The sequence below is a fragment of the Hordeum vulgare genome, chromosome 5H (assembly GCF_904849725.1).
Source record: "Hordeum vulgare subsp. vulgare chromosome 5H, MorexV3_pseudomolecules_assembly, whole genome shotgun sequence".
Lineage (NCBI taxonomy): Eukaryota > Viridiplantae > Streptophyta > Magnoliopsida > Poales > Poaceae > Hordeum > Hordeum vulgare.
Genome location: NC_058522.1, coordinates 497684827 through 497699865, shown reverse-complemented (window position 1 = coordinate 497699865; position 15039 = coordinate 497684827).

The window sequence follows — 15039 nt, the reverse complement described above, 5'->3', positions numbered from 1 at the left end:
CCCTTCAAAACCTTTGTGCCTATTTAAAATTTTTGAAATATTTCTATAAGAAATATTATCAATAAACTGATGTAAAATTCTAGCAAGTCACACATGATATATGTGATGATCTTGCAATGTTTCATCGCAATCCAAGTTGATTTGATTCACCTAAATATTCAAAAACCCTATCTGACCAGATCCATATTTGTGCAACTCTACATTGCCAAGTGTCTCCAATTCTCCTCAACTTTTGTGGACATGTTCTAATGCTCCAATAATGCATCAACGCCAAGTGGTGCATCAAGAAGAACAAATGAACTTGCCCGAGGCCCCTCAAAACCACTTGTGTTGATTTACAGAATTGGGAAATTTTACATTGTGAAGTTTCTTCAATTGATCCCAAACTTTTTGGGCATGCTCTAATACTCAAATAATGTCACCACATCAAGTGGTGCATTTGTGGGAGTTAAATTGGAAGGGTTTATCTTCAGAAATCCATTTCTGCCCATTTCTAGGGTTTTTTAAGTCTACATTGGAAACTTTGTCCAAAAATCCCAAATTTGGTGCACATGATTATTTATCGCAACCATTTGATCCTGTTAAGTTTCATAATAGTTAGACTCCATTTACTTTCCCAAAATCCCATCAAACACCTTCTCGTGTATTCTAGGATTCACTATTTTGACCACTTCTACTTTTCTCCTTGAGCTCAAAAATTTACCGAAGCTCTTGGTAGTCACCTTCTACCTCTAGTAAAACCCCCATGGCCTCAGGTCAGTGATTGAGGTGGTCAAACCTCCATTTACTCCCATTGGATAACAAATTCTCCCTTCCCCTACTTATCTTCTCCTCCAAGGAATCCCCAGGGCAACCAAGGCCAGTAGGACTTTGTTTACTGCCTCCTAGAAACTCCACACACTGGTGGCCACGTCCAAACGCCAATGGCATGTCATTTCGCCGCTCTGCAACGCGCTACAGTGCACCAGAGCTGTGTACCGGCACCCAACCCTGTGCCCCGACCACCTCGAGCAACCCTTGTGCATGTGCCGATGTCCTCGGCGTGTGTAACACGTCGAGTGTCGCACCCTCTTCCCTTTCCCTCCACTCGCCCCTTCCTCGCCTTGCATGCACATGCCTCACACCGCGAGGCTCCGCCACTCGCTGCCCGTGCATGGACCTCGCCTCGAGCTCGCCCCGCTCCTCCTCTCCCGTCCCCGCATCATGGACTAGCCCCATGAGCATGAGAGGGAGCTCTATCGCCCCGCCCCCTTGCTTCCCAGAGCCATGCCCACGATGGCCATGAACCTCGTCCACGGCGAGCCCGACATCGGCTATTTCAAGCCTCCCCCAAGCCCCTGGTGCCCCCTCTTCGCTCCCTCTCCCTCCTAATTGCCTCCCGGGCCACCCCTAGGCACTTATCGTGAGCTCCTCCTCCTTCCACGGTCGCAAGGTCGTCGCCTCAGCCTCGCTTGAATTCGAGCATCACAGGGCCTCCTCTCCTTCTAGCCCACACCGGAGCACCCCAACGCCTCCTCAACCTCCTCCCTCGCCTCCCTTACTCCTCCCGAAGACTGGAGCGCCATTCCCTAGGCCGCCACCGTCGATCTCCAACACGGCCGAGGGCTCCCTCTTCCTGGCGCTCCTCGGCAAGGGCCGGAACCCTGATTGGATGCGGGGCTCCTCCCCGAGCAATCCGGTGGCCGGAGCATCATCGGAGGTGGCCAGGGCAACCAGAACGGCACCGGCGAGGCATGGCCATGCCCCCTTGTCCTCCCTACTCGAGCGGGAGAAAGGAGAAGAACCCGACAGGTGGGGCCCACATGTAAGGCTCCCACCGGTCGGGCCCTCTAGTTCAAGTGGAGGCGGGATCCTGTGCCCCGCTTTCCTCCAAGGGAGACATAATGCAAGGAGTACGCCTTCAATGTGGCCCGAGGCGCGTGCCAGAGTTGTTGGGCCGGCCCGTTGCGCCCAGCTACCTATCCTGCGCCTTGTGCGCCGAATAGCCCATTGGGTAAAACCCCCTTTTCCATTTTTGTTTTTTTCATAAACATGTAAAATCCATAATAAATTTATATTAACTCCAAAAATGTTGATTCAAATTTCTAGGAGTCCCTAAAATCAATGCCTATCCAAATATGTGCTTTGCACATTTTTTTCAAAGAAGTTTTCTATAGTATTAATATTTAAATTCAAATTTGAATATTTCAAACCCCACCTTGCAAAATTCCAAGAGAGCTCAAATCAAATCCAATTGGGGTGATTCCAATTTCTAGATGAATATAAAATTATGCTCTATTTTTCTGGCCTTTGTCAACATTTTTTCGTGCAATGTCTAGCTAGGACAAATAAATAACCTCCTTTTTCACTATTTCCATATTAGAAAAATCATAGGGGAGTCATACCAACTCCAAATCAAATGAAACCACTTCCCAAATATTTCTAAGTTCATGCCCTATTGAATGAGTGCCTCCACTCATTTTTAACAGAATATTTTCTGTAGATTTCTTGTGGGGCCAGTGATGCCTCCATTTCTACCATTCAAAAATATCTCGTGATCCAAATCCCTTAGAACAACTTTACGTATTTTTCTTATGACCAGAGATGTCGAAGAAAAAATAAATTTCCTATTTATAGAAAATTTTGTTTTTCTCCTTGTTGTGTGGCTTATTGTGGTTCTTTCGGTGATAGATGACGAAGTAGACGAAGTGCTTGGAGTTGGACGAGAAGTGTGAGAAGACCTTGAAGACTTTGTGGAACCAAGCAAGCACCCCTTTGACCATGTCTAAGAAACCATTTATTTTGCATGCGATATAGCAATATATTCTGTTGCATTTGCATCATGATCAAGTCGGTGACCACCTTGGTGGGTTGTCCCTCAGAAACTCCTTGTTGATAGTTGCACTTGGACATGACCCTACCACCTATGAGGGTTGTGCGGGTGGGGAGTAGTTAGGTTACTAGTAGTTGCTACGCAAACGGTATGGGACTATGCATGGTAACAATGAAAGGGATGATTTCAAAGGCTTTTTGAAAAACCCGTCGGGTGCCACTCATGCCTGAGGGAGATGGTGTTGAGATGGGCGACAACTTTGGAAAGAAGTGGTGTGCCATGAAAATTTATGTGTGTGTGGTTTTGGAAACGGGATTAGATTTAAGATTTGTCGATCGAACTAACCTTACATGTGCGACAATGATACCCCGTATGGGATGGGGTTTTGTTGATTACTTTGGTCGATGCTAGAAGAGATCCCACATTACTAGTTGCGAGAGTGGAGTGGTAACTCTCATGATTGGGTAATGTGTAACGTCCAAGATGTGATCCTATCCTTATTTTGGCGCGAGGGCCTCGACAGGGATAGAAACGCATCTCGTCGTTTCGCAAGAATGGATATCGTTACAAGTACATGTACTTAAAAGATGAGCATAAGGAGTTGGATTACACTCGCCACAAGCTACATCAAGATCACAACAATACAACAATATACAGTCATCATGAAGAAGAGCAGGCTCCCAATACGAACGAAAACAAACGATAAAAGAACAACGTCCATCGTTGCTATCCCAGGCTGTCGATCTGAAACCCATCCTAGAACGATGATAAAGAAGAAGAAACTCCAAATAGAACAATCATCGCGCTCAAGTTAAAGTAACTCTTTACATGTACCTGCAACTGTTGTTGTAGTAATCTGTGAGCCACAGGGACTCAACAATCTCATTTCCAAAGGTATCAAGACTAGCAAAGCTTAATGGCTGAGGTATGGTTAAGTATTGAGTCTGCAGCAAGCTACTAAGCATTTATTTGAGGTGGCTAACTTACGAGTACAACAATAAAAGAGGGGGATGGTCTACGCACAGCGGACGTGATATAATGATGATCAAATGAAATGATCCTGAGCACCTACTTACGTCAAACATAACGCCACCGTGTCCTCGATCAGAGAAGGATTGCACGAAAGAGACAGACACGGTTACACACTTAGTTGGCACATTTTAATTAAGCTTACTTCAAGTTATCAAGAAACGGATGTTAAACAAAGTTTCCAAGTTGCCGCATAACCGCGGGCATGGCTTTTCAAAAAATTTAACCCTGCAGGGGTGCTTCAACTAGTCCATCAAAAATTACCACGAGCCGCATAGAAAGCCTCGATCACGAAACTCGTGATCTCCTCGGATTAGTTAGTGGAAAACCTCAACTCTAAGATAGCCGAAAGCATCATCAGAATCCCGATGCACAAGATATTTCGTAAAAGGTAAAACTAGTCCAGCAAGGCCGCTCGGCGTGCCGACGGACCCGATAGGAGCTGCGTATCTCATTCTCAGGGCACGATCAGATGGGCAAGACGTCGGGTTGGCTGAAACCCCGGGTGACCAGGGGGCGCCGGACATCGCCCGGTTTGGACCAACACTCACGAGGAGCACTGGCCCGGGGGTTGATTAATTACTCTGCGGGTGTCGACGGGTCCCTATGCTTTTATTAGTTATTGGGCAAATGTAGTACCAAAGTTGGGCCTTGCTAGACCAGTTCTAATCTAAAACGAATTATCAAGGGGGTCCCCAAAACAACCCCAATCATGATAGGAGCGCTCAATTATGGAATATAACACCGGTAGCCAAAACTAGGGCGACAAAGATGGAACAAAACCCCAGGCTAGAAAAGCCGAGCCTTCCACCTTTTACCAAGTATATAGGTGCATTAATATAAATAGCGTCGGCCTTGGTGATTTCGAAGGGGGTACACAACACTCCATGGGTGACACATCCAAATGACCAACCAACCAGCTGCATCTGAAGGCCGAGGGGTTCGCGGATGGGGTGCTCGCGACTACAACAAGGTAGAGCAAAGGGGCTACTCGAGGCCATGGAGTTGGACGAGGCGGTCGTCGCGAGAAGCAGGCGGAGCACGGTCGGCCCGCAACACATCCAAATAGCAGGGCAGGCAGCTGCATCTGGGAGCAATGGCAGGACCGCACCGAGGGGGCGACTCATGGGCGCTGGACAGCAGAGAGGCGCGGTGCATGGATGGGATCCACGAGGGGCTATGGCAGGAAGCAAGGAGAAGGCTGAGAGGGCTCGGGCAGCTCGTGCGCAGGGGGGAAACGGTGCGGCCTGGGCGTTGGCAGCTCCGAGAAGGAGGCCGAGGCAACAGAGAGACAATGGAGGGCAGCGACCTGGAGGTGGTCGCTGAGGCAGGCGCCGGCCGAGACGGGGAGCTCGCGCAGAGGAGCGTCACGCTCGCCGAAGCTGGTCGCCGGTGCGAAGGCAAAAGGAGGCGACCGGGTTCTATGTCCGTGTGGCGACGACACAGTCGGGAGAGGAGCGAGGGGTCGAAGAAGAGAACGAGAGGAGGGTGGATCAGTCGGGAGAGACGAAGGTGCGGCACAGGAGTGGAACGAGAGGGAGAAAAATCAAGGGAAGAGAGACGGGGATCTGGCTCTTGGCGGCTAGGATTTCAGTGGTGGGGTAACTCGGCCTTGGGCTAGCTTTTCTACAAGCTGGGCTCTCTCTCACAAATCCCTCTCTCTTTCTCTAACTACCTCCAGAAATAAGCAAAGAAAGAAAAGAAAGGAAGCGAGGGGTTAGAAAAAGAATTTGAGCATGGGGTTTAAAATGTAAGTTTGTTCATGGGTCATTCCAAAAAAATGGAATATTTTTATAGTAGCTCCCTAAAATATAGGGAGGATATGTTATCAAGAGAATAATCATGTGAATCCCTCAAATTAAATAGATCCAAAGATCCATGCAATTTATTTATTTGAGATGCAGAAAACTTAATGGCATGATGACATGATGAATGCAACAAAAAAATAATTAACACAGTGACAACGGAATAAAAGAGGAATCTTCTGGAGCGTCGGTCTCGGGCTGTTACAACTCTCCTACACTAACAAGAGATCTCTCCGTGAGATCTAAAAATGAAAGGGCAGAGGATAAGAAAGTGCAAAAGGTAAAACTTAGTTGCTTCTTTGACAAATAAGTGAAACCAACGGTCCTTGAAGGTTGCAAAGAGGTTGAATAATGACATGAGAAACAAGCAAGAATTCACACAAAATTTTGGCAGCACTTCGGTAGGAAATTGAGGACAAAAATTTGATAAGATGGAAAGATGTTGATAAGATTCACAGCAAACCAACTAAATTGATAAGCAAGGAAATAACATGATCTTGAAACCCGAAATGATTGATATAAAAAGAGCAACATCACAACATCTCCGGAACAAGAGAATAGAAACTAGAGCATTGGAAAGAAAAGAATGGAGAAGAAAATGACATATTCTATCACAATTGAACTAGAAGAGCACCCTTACAAAGAATAATTGAACGGAGTTGTTGGAAATCAACAACGAAAAGAAGAAGCTTGTTGTGAGCTTATGGAAACCATCCCAAAATAATGAGGTGACAATCAGCCACTAACAGAAACATGGATTGATTGGGAGCAACAAGATATGCACAAATTCTTACACCAAGAGGACACATTGAGAACTTGGATCAACGGTAATCACCATAATAGAAACAATCCTTAGGGAAAACCTTTAGGTGAAACCTAAACTAAGATAGCTCAATGATGAAATCATGGGTTGAAAATAACTCATGATCATAGAATTTGTGGGTTTAAATATCTCATTCTTGAAACAAATTCTCTTCGAGACTCCTCCACTAACAAGAATGCTAAAACACCACCTCAAAGGACAAAGGAGGGAGAATTGCACTTGAATGCAAGAGAAAGAATACTTGAGGTACTACCACAAGAATCTTGAAGAACACCTTCAGAAAGAATTGAAACCTTGATGAATCACCATGAAGAACCACTTGGAGAACACTGGGATGAAAGGATGATATGAAGAGTTGAATGTTGAAAAGACTAAGATTGAAGCCTTGCAAAGATTTAGATGAAGCTTCACAAAGAGATAATAGAGAAAAAACTTGGAACTTTGGAAGGAAAAGATGAAGCACTTGGGATAAAGAATTGATATCAAGAACCACTCCAGGAGAATAATTGAAATCACCTTGATGAACAAGAATAAGAATTATGTAATGCTCATCCTTCATCAAGTTAAATTGATGACAAGCAAGGAATTTAGCATACCACTTATTCTTCTTAAAAAATATTGGGGAGAGAGAGATGGAGTACAAACTGGAGAAGTCTTGAAAGAAACACCGGTAAAAATTTGGAATGAAAGAGGATAACACAAATGAACTCGCTACATGAGGACAAACGAGGATGATTTGATTAGAGAAAGATTTAACAGGCCACCGGTAAGAATTTGCAAATGAATAAGGATACCAAGATTGAATGGACATACATGAGAATGAAGACATCTTGATCAACCTGAGAGAAAACTTGAATAAGGGACCGGAATAATTGAGATACGAATGAAGAGACAACAAATGAGAAGAATTTGAGAATGATAGTTGAAAGCTGAGAACTAAGAAATCTTCTGAAACGATGGCCTTCGGAGGATCGAGAAATGAAGACAACACTGAAATGCACCAGATAGATATGGAGAATTTCTCATGATTGACAATAATTGAGAAGATAGCACGAGCTGAGATGACAATATTCAAAAGAATGGACAAAGATTTAAGAGAACCACTCCTTCAAATTACCAAGCTAAGAATGATGGCAAGAATCACCGTAAAAATTTATTGAGACACTCCAGAATAATCAATAAAGAAAAGTTGAGTCAGTCATGGAAGTTAATTGGAATCGATCTTGGAGAAGGGATATGACTAATGGAATCATACTTATGTCACACTTCAACAGAATTAGATATCTCCGAGAAAGATTAAAAGAGCGTGGAAAGATCCTGGGAAAAACCTGTGGGTTATGGGCCCACTCAAAGAAACCACCGTTGAAACAATTGATTGGAAAGAGAGATATTGCACCGGCATAAAGAAAACTTAATGAGGTTGGGAATCTCGAAATAATTGAATGGATTGAAAACAAGAAACTCCTGAGATACCTACAACACTCCAGGTCGAACCAAGATGGATGAATAATAAGAGAAGCTTGAATAACAATTTCCAACATGAGAAAGAATTTAAAGGATGAAAAGGATATGATGAAGCTCGAAATCTAGAATTAAAACCACCGAAGAGAAAACAAAATGAAGAAATGATGAACTTAGAACTGAAGCATCTTCACAACGAATCATAAAATAAGCAATAAAAGAAAAAAGATAGTGGAAGCACCAATGAAAGGAAGATACTTGGAGGATAATTGAAACATTGAATAAAAAGGGTGGGAGGGCGGGAAAACGAAGACAACTTTGAACAGATGAGACGAACTCTGGGATAAATGAGAGATTGATCTTCCAAATATTGGAGAGGATTGAATTACTTGAAGAGAAGGAGACCGGTTGGAAAAGAATTGACATGATGACTCCGGTTGAAAAGAATTGATAAGACAACTTGATTGAGCAACACAATTTGCATTCCCATAAAAATATGAGAACACCTCTTGGAAAGTTATGAATTCAACACTTGACAGCGAAGCAACTCGAATTACCATACTCCAACAAAACAAAGGATGAGGCTTGCGAATTAGCCAGAACAAACATATGACAGATTTTCCGCTCGATATTTTCGTGGATAGGATCGCACGGGCTCGATCGTACATTGGTTGTCATATTGAAATGACGCTCGAATATGCTCCCTAGGCGTAGCGAACTACAAGGCTTGTCAAAGCATACTGATGACATATATCGAGACTGTCCTCTGTAAAAACGACATTAAAAACGACTCCACTAGATGTCGAACCCCAACCTCACATCATGCATCTGTTGGAAAATTGTCCTATAAGTGACTACTTGAATTCCCACCTAAGAACTCCCAAAATTTCTGGTCATGCAATCGGGTCCACGGATACAAGGAGTAAAATCCATCACTCAACTCCTAGCAATAACACTAACACGCCCAGTGTATCACATCCCTCAACACATAACCAGATATATCATAAACACATCTACCTCAGATCCTCAAAAACACAACGATACTAAGTATGTCAGTACATGTGGACGCTCTCTACCAGTACTAGGGATGCCGGACTCCTCTCGCCACTACTAGTATTGAAGCAATTTTGAACATCCTCCGTCTAGAGATACTAATAAGTCTAAATGATAACGATGTCCTCAAGAATCCCCTGGATCTCAACTCCCCGGAAGAAATCAAGTCAGACAGGAGGCACCAAGATAGAACTAAGTCACATCGACATCATATAGATTCCAAAATACCCGCGTTATCCTTTTTTAGTGGGAAGAGGAATAGAATTAAAATTATTATGTCAAGAGTCCTCACGAGAGCATAGAAGATGATATAAAAGAATCCTACTCTCCGATATAAAGCTAGACTCAAAGTAGTTTTCCACTAGAGACAACTCGGCCAAGTTCGATCAATCAAGGGGGATCCTAGGTCGGTACTACTCTGATACCAACTTGTAACATCCAAGATGCAATCCTATCCTTATTTTGGCGCAAGGGCCTCGACAGGGATAGAAACGCATCTTATCATTTCACAAGACTGGATATCGTTACAAGTACATGTACTAAAAAGATGAGTATAAGGAGTTGGCCTACAATCACCACAAGCTACATCAAGATCACAACAATACAACAATATACAGTCACCATGAAGAAGAGCAGGGTCCGATTACAGATGAAAACAAACGATAAAAGAACAACCTCCATCCTTGCTATCCCAGGCTGTCGGCTTGGAACCCATCCTAGAACAATGAAGAAATAGAAGAAGAAACTCCAAATAGAACAATCATCGCGCTCACGTCAAAGTATCTCTTTACCTGTACCTGCAACTGTTGTTGTAGTAATCTGTGAGCCACATGGACTCAGCAATCTCATTTCCAAAGGTATCAAGACTAGCAAAGCTTAATGGGTGAGGTATGGTTAAGTGGTGAGTATGCAACAAGCGACTAAGCATTTATTTGAGGTGGCTCACTTACGAGTACAACAATAAAAGAGGGGGGATGGTCTACCCACAACGGACGTGAATTAATGATGATCAAATGAATGATCCTAAACACCTACTTACGTTAGACATAACCCCACCGTGTCCTTGGTTGGAGAAGGAGATCTGAAAGAGACAGTCACGGTTACGCACTTAGTTGGCACATTTTCATTAAGATTACTTCAAGTTATCTAGAACCGGGTGTTAAACAAAGTTTCCAAGTTGCCACATAACCGCGGGCATGGCTTTCTGAAAGATTTAACCCTGCAGGGGTGCTCTAACTAGTCCATCAAAAATTACCACAAGCTGCATAGAAAACCTCGATCACGAAACTCGTGATCTCCTCGGATTCCTTAGTGGAAAACCTCAACTCTGAGATAGCCCAAAGCATCACCGGAATCCCGATGCACAAGATATTTCGTAAAAGGTAAAACTAATCCAGCAAGGCCGACCGGCATGCCGACATACCCGATAGGAGCCGCATATATCGTTCTCAGGGCATGACCGGATGGGCAAGACGTCGGGTTGGCTGAAACCCCGGGTGACCAGGAGGCGTCGGACATCGCCCGATTTGGACCAACATTCATGAGGAGCACTGGCCCGGGGGTTGACTAATTACTCCGCGGGTGGCGACGGGTGCTGCTGGCTACGCCTATAGGGATTTCCTTGGCAATATGCAAAGGATTCCCCCGCGGCCTTGGAGCCTTGCGTTGGTGTTCCCTTGAAGAGGAAAGGGTGATGTAGCACAGCGGCGGTAAGTATTTCCCTCAGTTTGAGAACCAAGGTATCAATCCAGTAGGAGGATCGCGTCAAGTCACAAGTACCTGCACAAACACAAAGAGCTTGCACCCAACGCTATGAAGGGGTTGTCAATCCCTTATAGATTGTTTGCAAAGTGAGAACTGAAAGCAAAAAAGTAAACAAAGCAAAGTAAAAGTAAAAGCTAAGATGATAGTTGTGAATAGACCCGGGGGCCGTAGTGTTCACTAGTGGCTTCTCTCATGAAAGCAAGTAGACGGTGGGTGAACGAATTACTGTCGAGCAATTGATAGAACCACGCAAAGTCATGACGTTATCTATGGCAATGATCATACATATAGGCATCACGTCCAAAACAAGTAGACCAATACTTTCTCCATCTACTACTATTACTCCACACGTCGACCGCTATCCAGCATGCATCTAGTGTATTGAGTTAATAAGAACAGAGTAACGCCTTAAGCAAGATGACATGATGTAGATGGACAATCTCAAATATATGATGAAAGCCCATCTTGTTACCCTTGATGGCAACAACATGATGCGTGCCTTGCTGCCCCTTCTGTCACTGGGAAAGGTCACCGCACGGTATGAACCCAAAACCAAGCACTTCTCCCATTGCAAGAATCATAGATCTAGTTGGCCAAAAAAAACCCAAGACTCGGAGAGACTTACAAGGATATCAAATCATGCATATAAGAAATCACCAAAGACTCAAATATAATTCATAGATAATCTTATCACAAATCCACAATTCATCGGATCTCGACAAACACACCGCCAAAGAGGATTACATCGGATAGATCTCCATGAAGATCATGGAGAACTTTGTATTGAAGATCCAGGAGAGAGAAGAAGCCATCTAGCTACTAACTACGGACCCGTAGGTCTGAAGTGGACTACTCAAGAGTCATTGGAGAGGCAATGATGTTGATGTAGAATCCCTCTAGCTCCAAAGTCCCCTCCGGCAGGGCACCGGGAAAGGTCTCCAGATGAGATCTCGCGGAAACAGAAGCTTGCGGCGGCGGAAAAGTGGTTTCGTGGACGCCCTAATTTTTTCTAGGATTTTAGGGAATAAATAGGCCAAAGAGCTAGGGCAGGGGAGCTCCATGGGGGCCACAAGCCTGGTAGCCGCGGGCCCCCTGGCCACGGCTACAGGGCTTGTGGGTCCCGTGTGGGCCTCCTGCCTTGGCCCTCAAGTCCCCCGATCTTCTTCTGTTCTGGAAAAATTTATTTCGGGGATTTTATTCCGTTTGTTCTCCGCTCCAAAACCAGATCTGAAAAGAGTCAAAAACACACACAAAAACAGGAACTGGCACTTGGCACTGAATTAATAAGTTAGTCCCAAAAAATATATAAAAGGTATAAAACATCCAAAGTTGACAAGATAACATCATGAAACCATCAAAAATTATAGATACGTTTGAGATGTATCAAGCATCCCCAAGCTTAACTCCTGCTCGTCCTCGAGTAGGGAAGTGATAAAGAATGAATTTTTGATGCTTTCATGCTACCTAGCATAGATGTCCTTTGTAACTCCTCTTATGTGACATGAATGTTCAGATCCGTTAGAATCAAAACAATAGTTTGCTATTGACGTGGAGACAATAATACTTCAAGCAAACTAGCAAGGTAATCATGAACTTTCAAAATAACAAGGCCAAAAGAAAGTTATCCCTACAAAATGATATAGTCTGGCTATTCTCTATCATCCTTGCACAACGAATTTAAATCATGCACAACCTCGGTATTGGCCAAGTAATTGTTTTCACACCTTTACTTTCTCAAACTTTTTCAACTCTCACGCAATACATGAGCGTGAGCCATGGTTTTAGCGCTATAAGTGGAATGGAGTGTGGTGGAGGTTGCAAGGCAAACAAGGAGAAGATGGTCACATTGACTAGGCATATCAATGAGCTATGGAGATGCTCATCAATAGATATCAATGTGAATGAGTAGGGATTGCGATACAAATGATGCACTAGAGCAAAGAGTATGTAAAAGCTCTTAAAGGAAACTAGTGGGTGTGCATCCAACTTGCTTGCTCATGAAGACCTAAGGCAATTTTGAGGAAGCCCATCATTGGAATATACAAGCCAAGTTATATAATGAAAATTTCCCACTAGCTATATGGTGGTGACAAAACGAGAGACTCTCAATCATGAAGATCATGGTGCTTAATAAGCACAAGTGTGGAATGATAGTGGCATTGTCCCTTCTCTCTTTTTCTCTCATTTTTTGGTGGGCTCTTTGGCCTCTTTTTTTTGGTGGGCATCTTTGGCCTCTTTTATTTCCTCACATGGGACAATGCTCCATCAATGATGATCATCACACTTACAACTCAAAACTTAGAGCAATGATGACTCTATATGGAATGCCTTCGGTAGTGTACCGTGACAATGATCTAGCATGGCATAGATATCAATGGAAACATCATGCTAGCTATCTTATGATCATGCAATGGCAATGTAGAAGCTGTGGCACATGTCATGGTGGTAGTTTCAATGAAATATATCTTGGAATGGCTTTGAAAAAGCCATAGTAGGTAGGTATGGTGGCTGTTTTGAGGGAGGCTAATGGTGGGTTTTATGCACTGGCGAAAGTTGCACGGCACTAAAGAAGATAGTGATGGTGGAAGGTGAAAGTGCATCTAAACCATGGGCTCAACATTAGTCATGAAGAACTCATATACTTGTTGCAAAAGTTTTAGTAGTAATCGAAACAAAGCATTCAATGCATACTCATAGGGGAAGGGTTGGTAGGTATAAACCATCACGTGATCCCGACCGCTACACAAAGGATGACAATCAATAAACTAATCATGCTCAGACTTCATCACATAGCGGTTCACCATACGTGCATGCTACGGGAATCACTAACTTCAACACAAGTATTTCTAGATCCACAACACCTTACTAGTATAACTTCAATATTACCACAACCACAACTCAAAACTAATTGAGATGAATCAAACTTCTCTAACTACTCAATGCACATGAAGGTGGAAGTTTTCATATCCCTTTGGATAACTACCCCTTTTCAGACTACTTTCATAGCATAAGCCAACTACCAAGCCACGCACTACCGTGCTCCAAAAGATAGAAGTAAAACACATAGAGTAAAATCAACTAGCTCAAAACATATAAGTGAAACACATGTGAGCTGAATCGCCTAACCAAAGGATATTCAACCCAAATTTATTGATTCGACTCAAGGGGAAGCGAAAGAATATTCTCAAGTATTAGCAGTTGAGTTGTAAATTCAACCACACCTGAGAGATTTAGTGTCTGCAGCAAAGTATTAGTAGCAAGGTGGTATGAAAGCAGCAGTAGCAACAGTAACAGCAGTAACGTAACAACACTAGCAACAGAGTAACTGCAGCAGCAGTAACAACAGTAGCGGCAAAGTAACGTAGCAAGGACCAGTAGTAAAAGACTCGTAGGAATTGGATCGGTGATGGATGATTATGCCAGATGTGATTCATCATGTAACAGCTATAACACAGAGAGATAAGTAACTAGCTCCCGTTCGTCAATCTAATGTAGGCATGTATTCCGTATGTAATCATACGTGCTTAGGGAAAAGAACTTTCATGACATCTATTGTCCATCCCTCCCGTGGCAGTGGGCTCCTAATGGAAACTACGGGATATTAAGGTTCTCCTTTTAATAAAGAACCAGACCAACGCATTAACACTTGGTGAATACATGAACTCCTCATACTATGTTCATCTCCGGGAGTGGTTCCGGCTATTGTCACTCCGGGGTTGTCGGGTCATAACATATAGTAGGTGACTACAACTTGCAAGATAGGATCTAAAACACACATATATTGGCGACAACATAATAGGTTCAGATATGAAATCATGGCACTCAGGCCCTAGTGACAAGCATTAAGCATGGCAAAGTAGTAGCAACATCAATCTCAGACATAGTGGATACTAGGGATCAATCCCCGTCAAAACTAACTCGATTACATGATAGATCTCATCCAACTCATCACCATCCAGCAAGCCTATGATGAGATTACTCACGACCGATGAAGAGCATCATGGAATTGGCGATGGAGGAAGGTTGATGATCATGATGGCGACGATTTCCCCTCTCCGGAGCCCAGAACGGACTCTAGATCTGCCCTCCAGATGAAGAACAGGAGGTGGCGGCGCCTCCGTATCATAAAACGCGATGAATCCTCCTCTCTGATTTTTTTTTCCGGGCGAAACGGAATATATAGAGCTGAGATTGGAGGCGGTGGAGCCTCATGGGCCCCACAAGCCCTCATGGCGCGGCTAGGGGGGTGGCCGCGCCCCTTGGGCTTGTGGCCCACTGGCTCACCTCCCCTG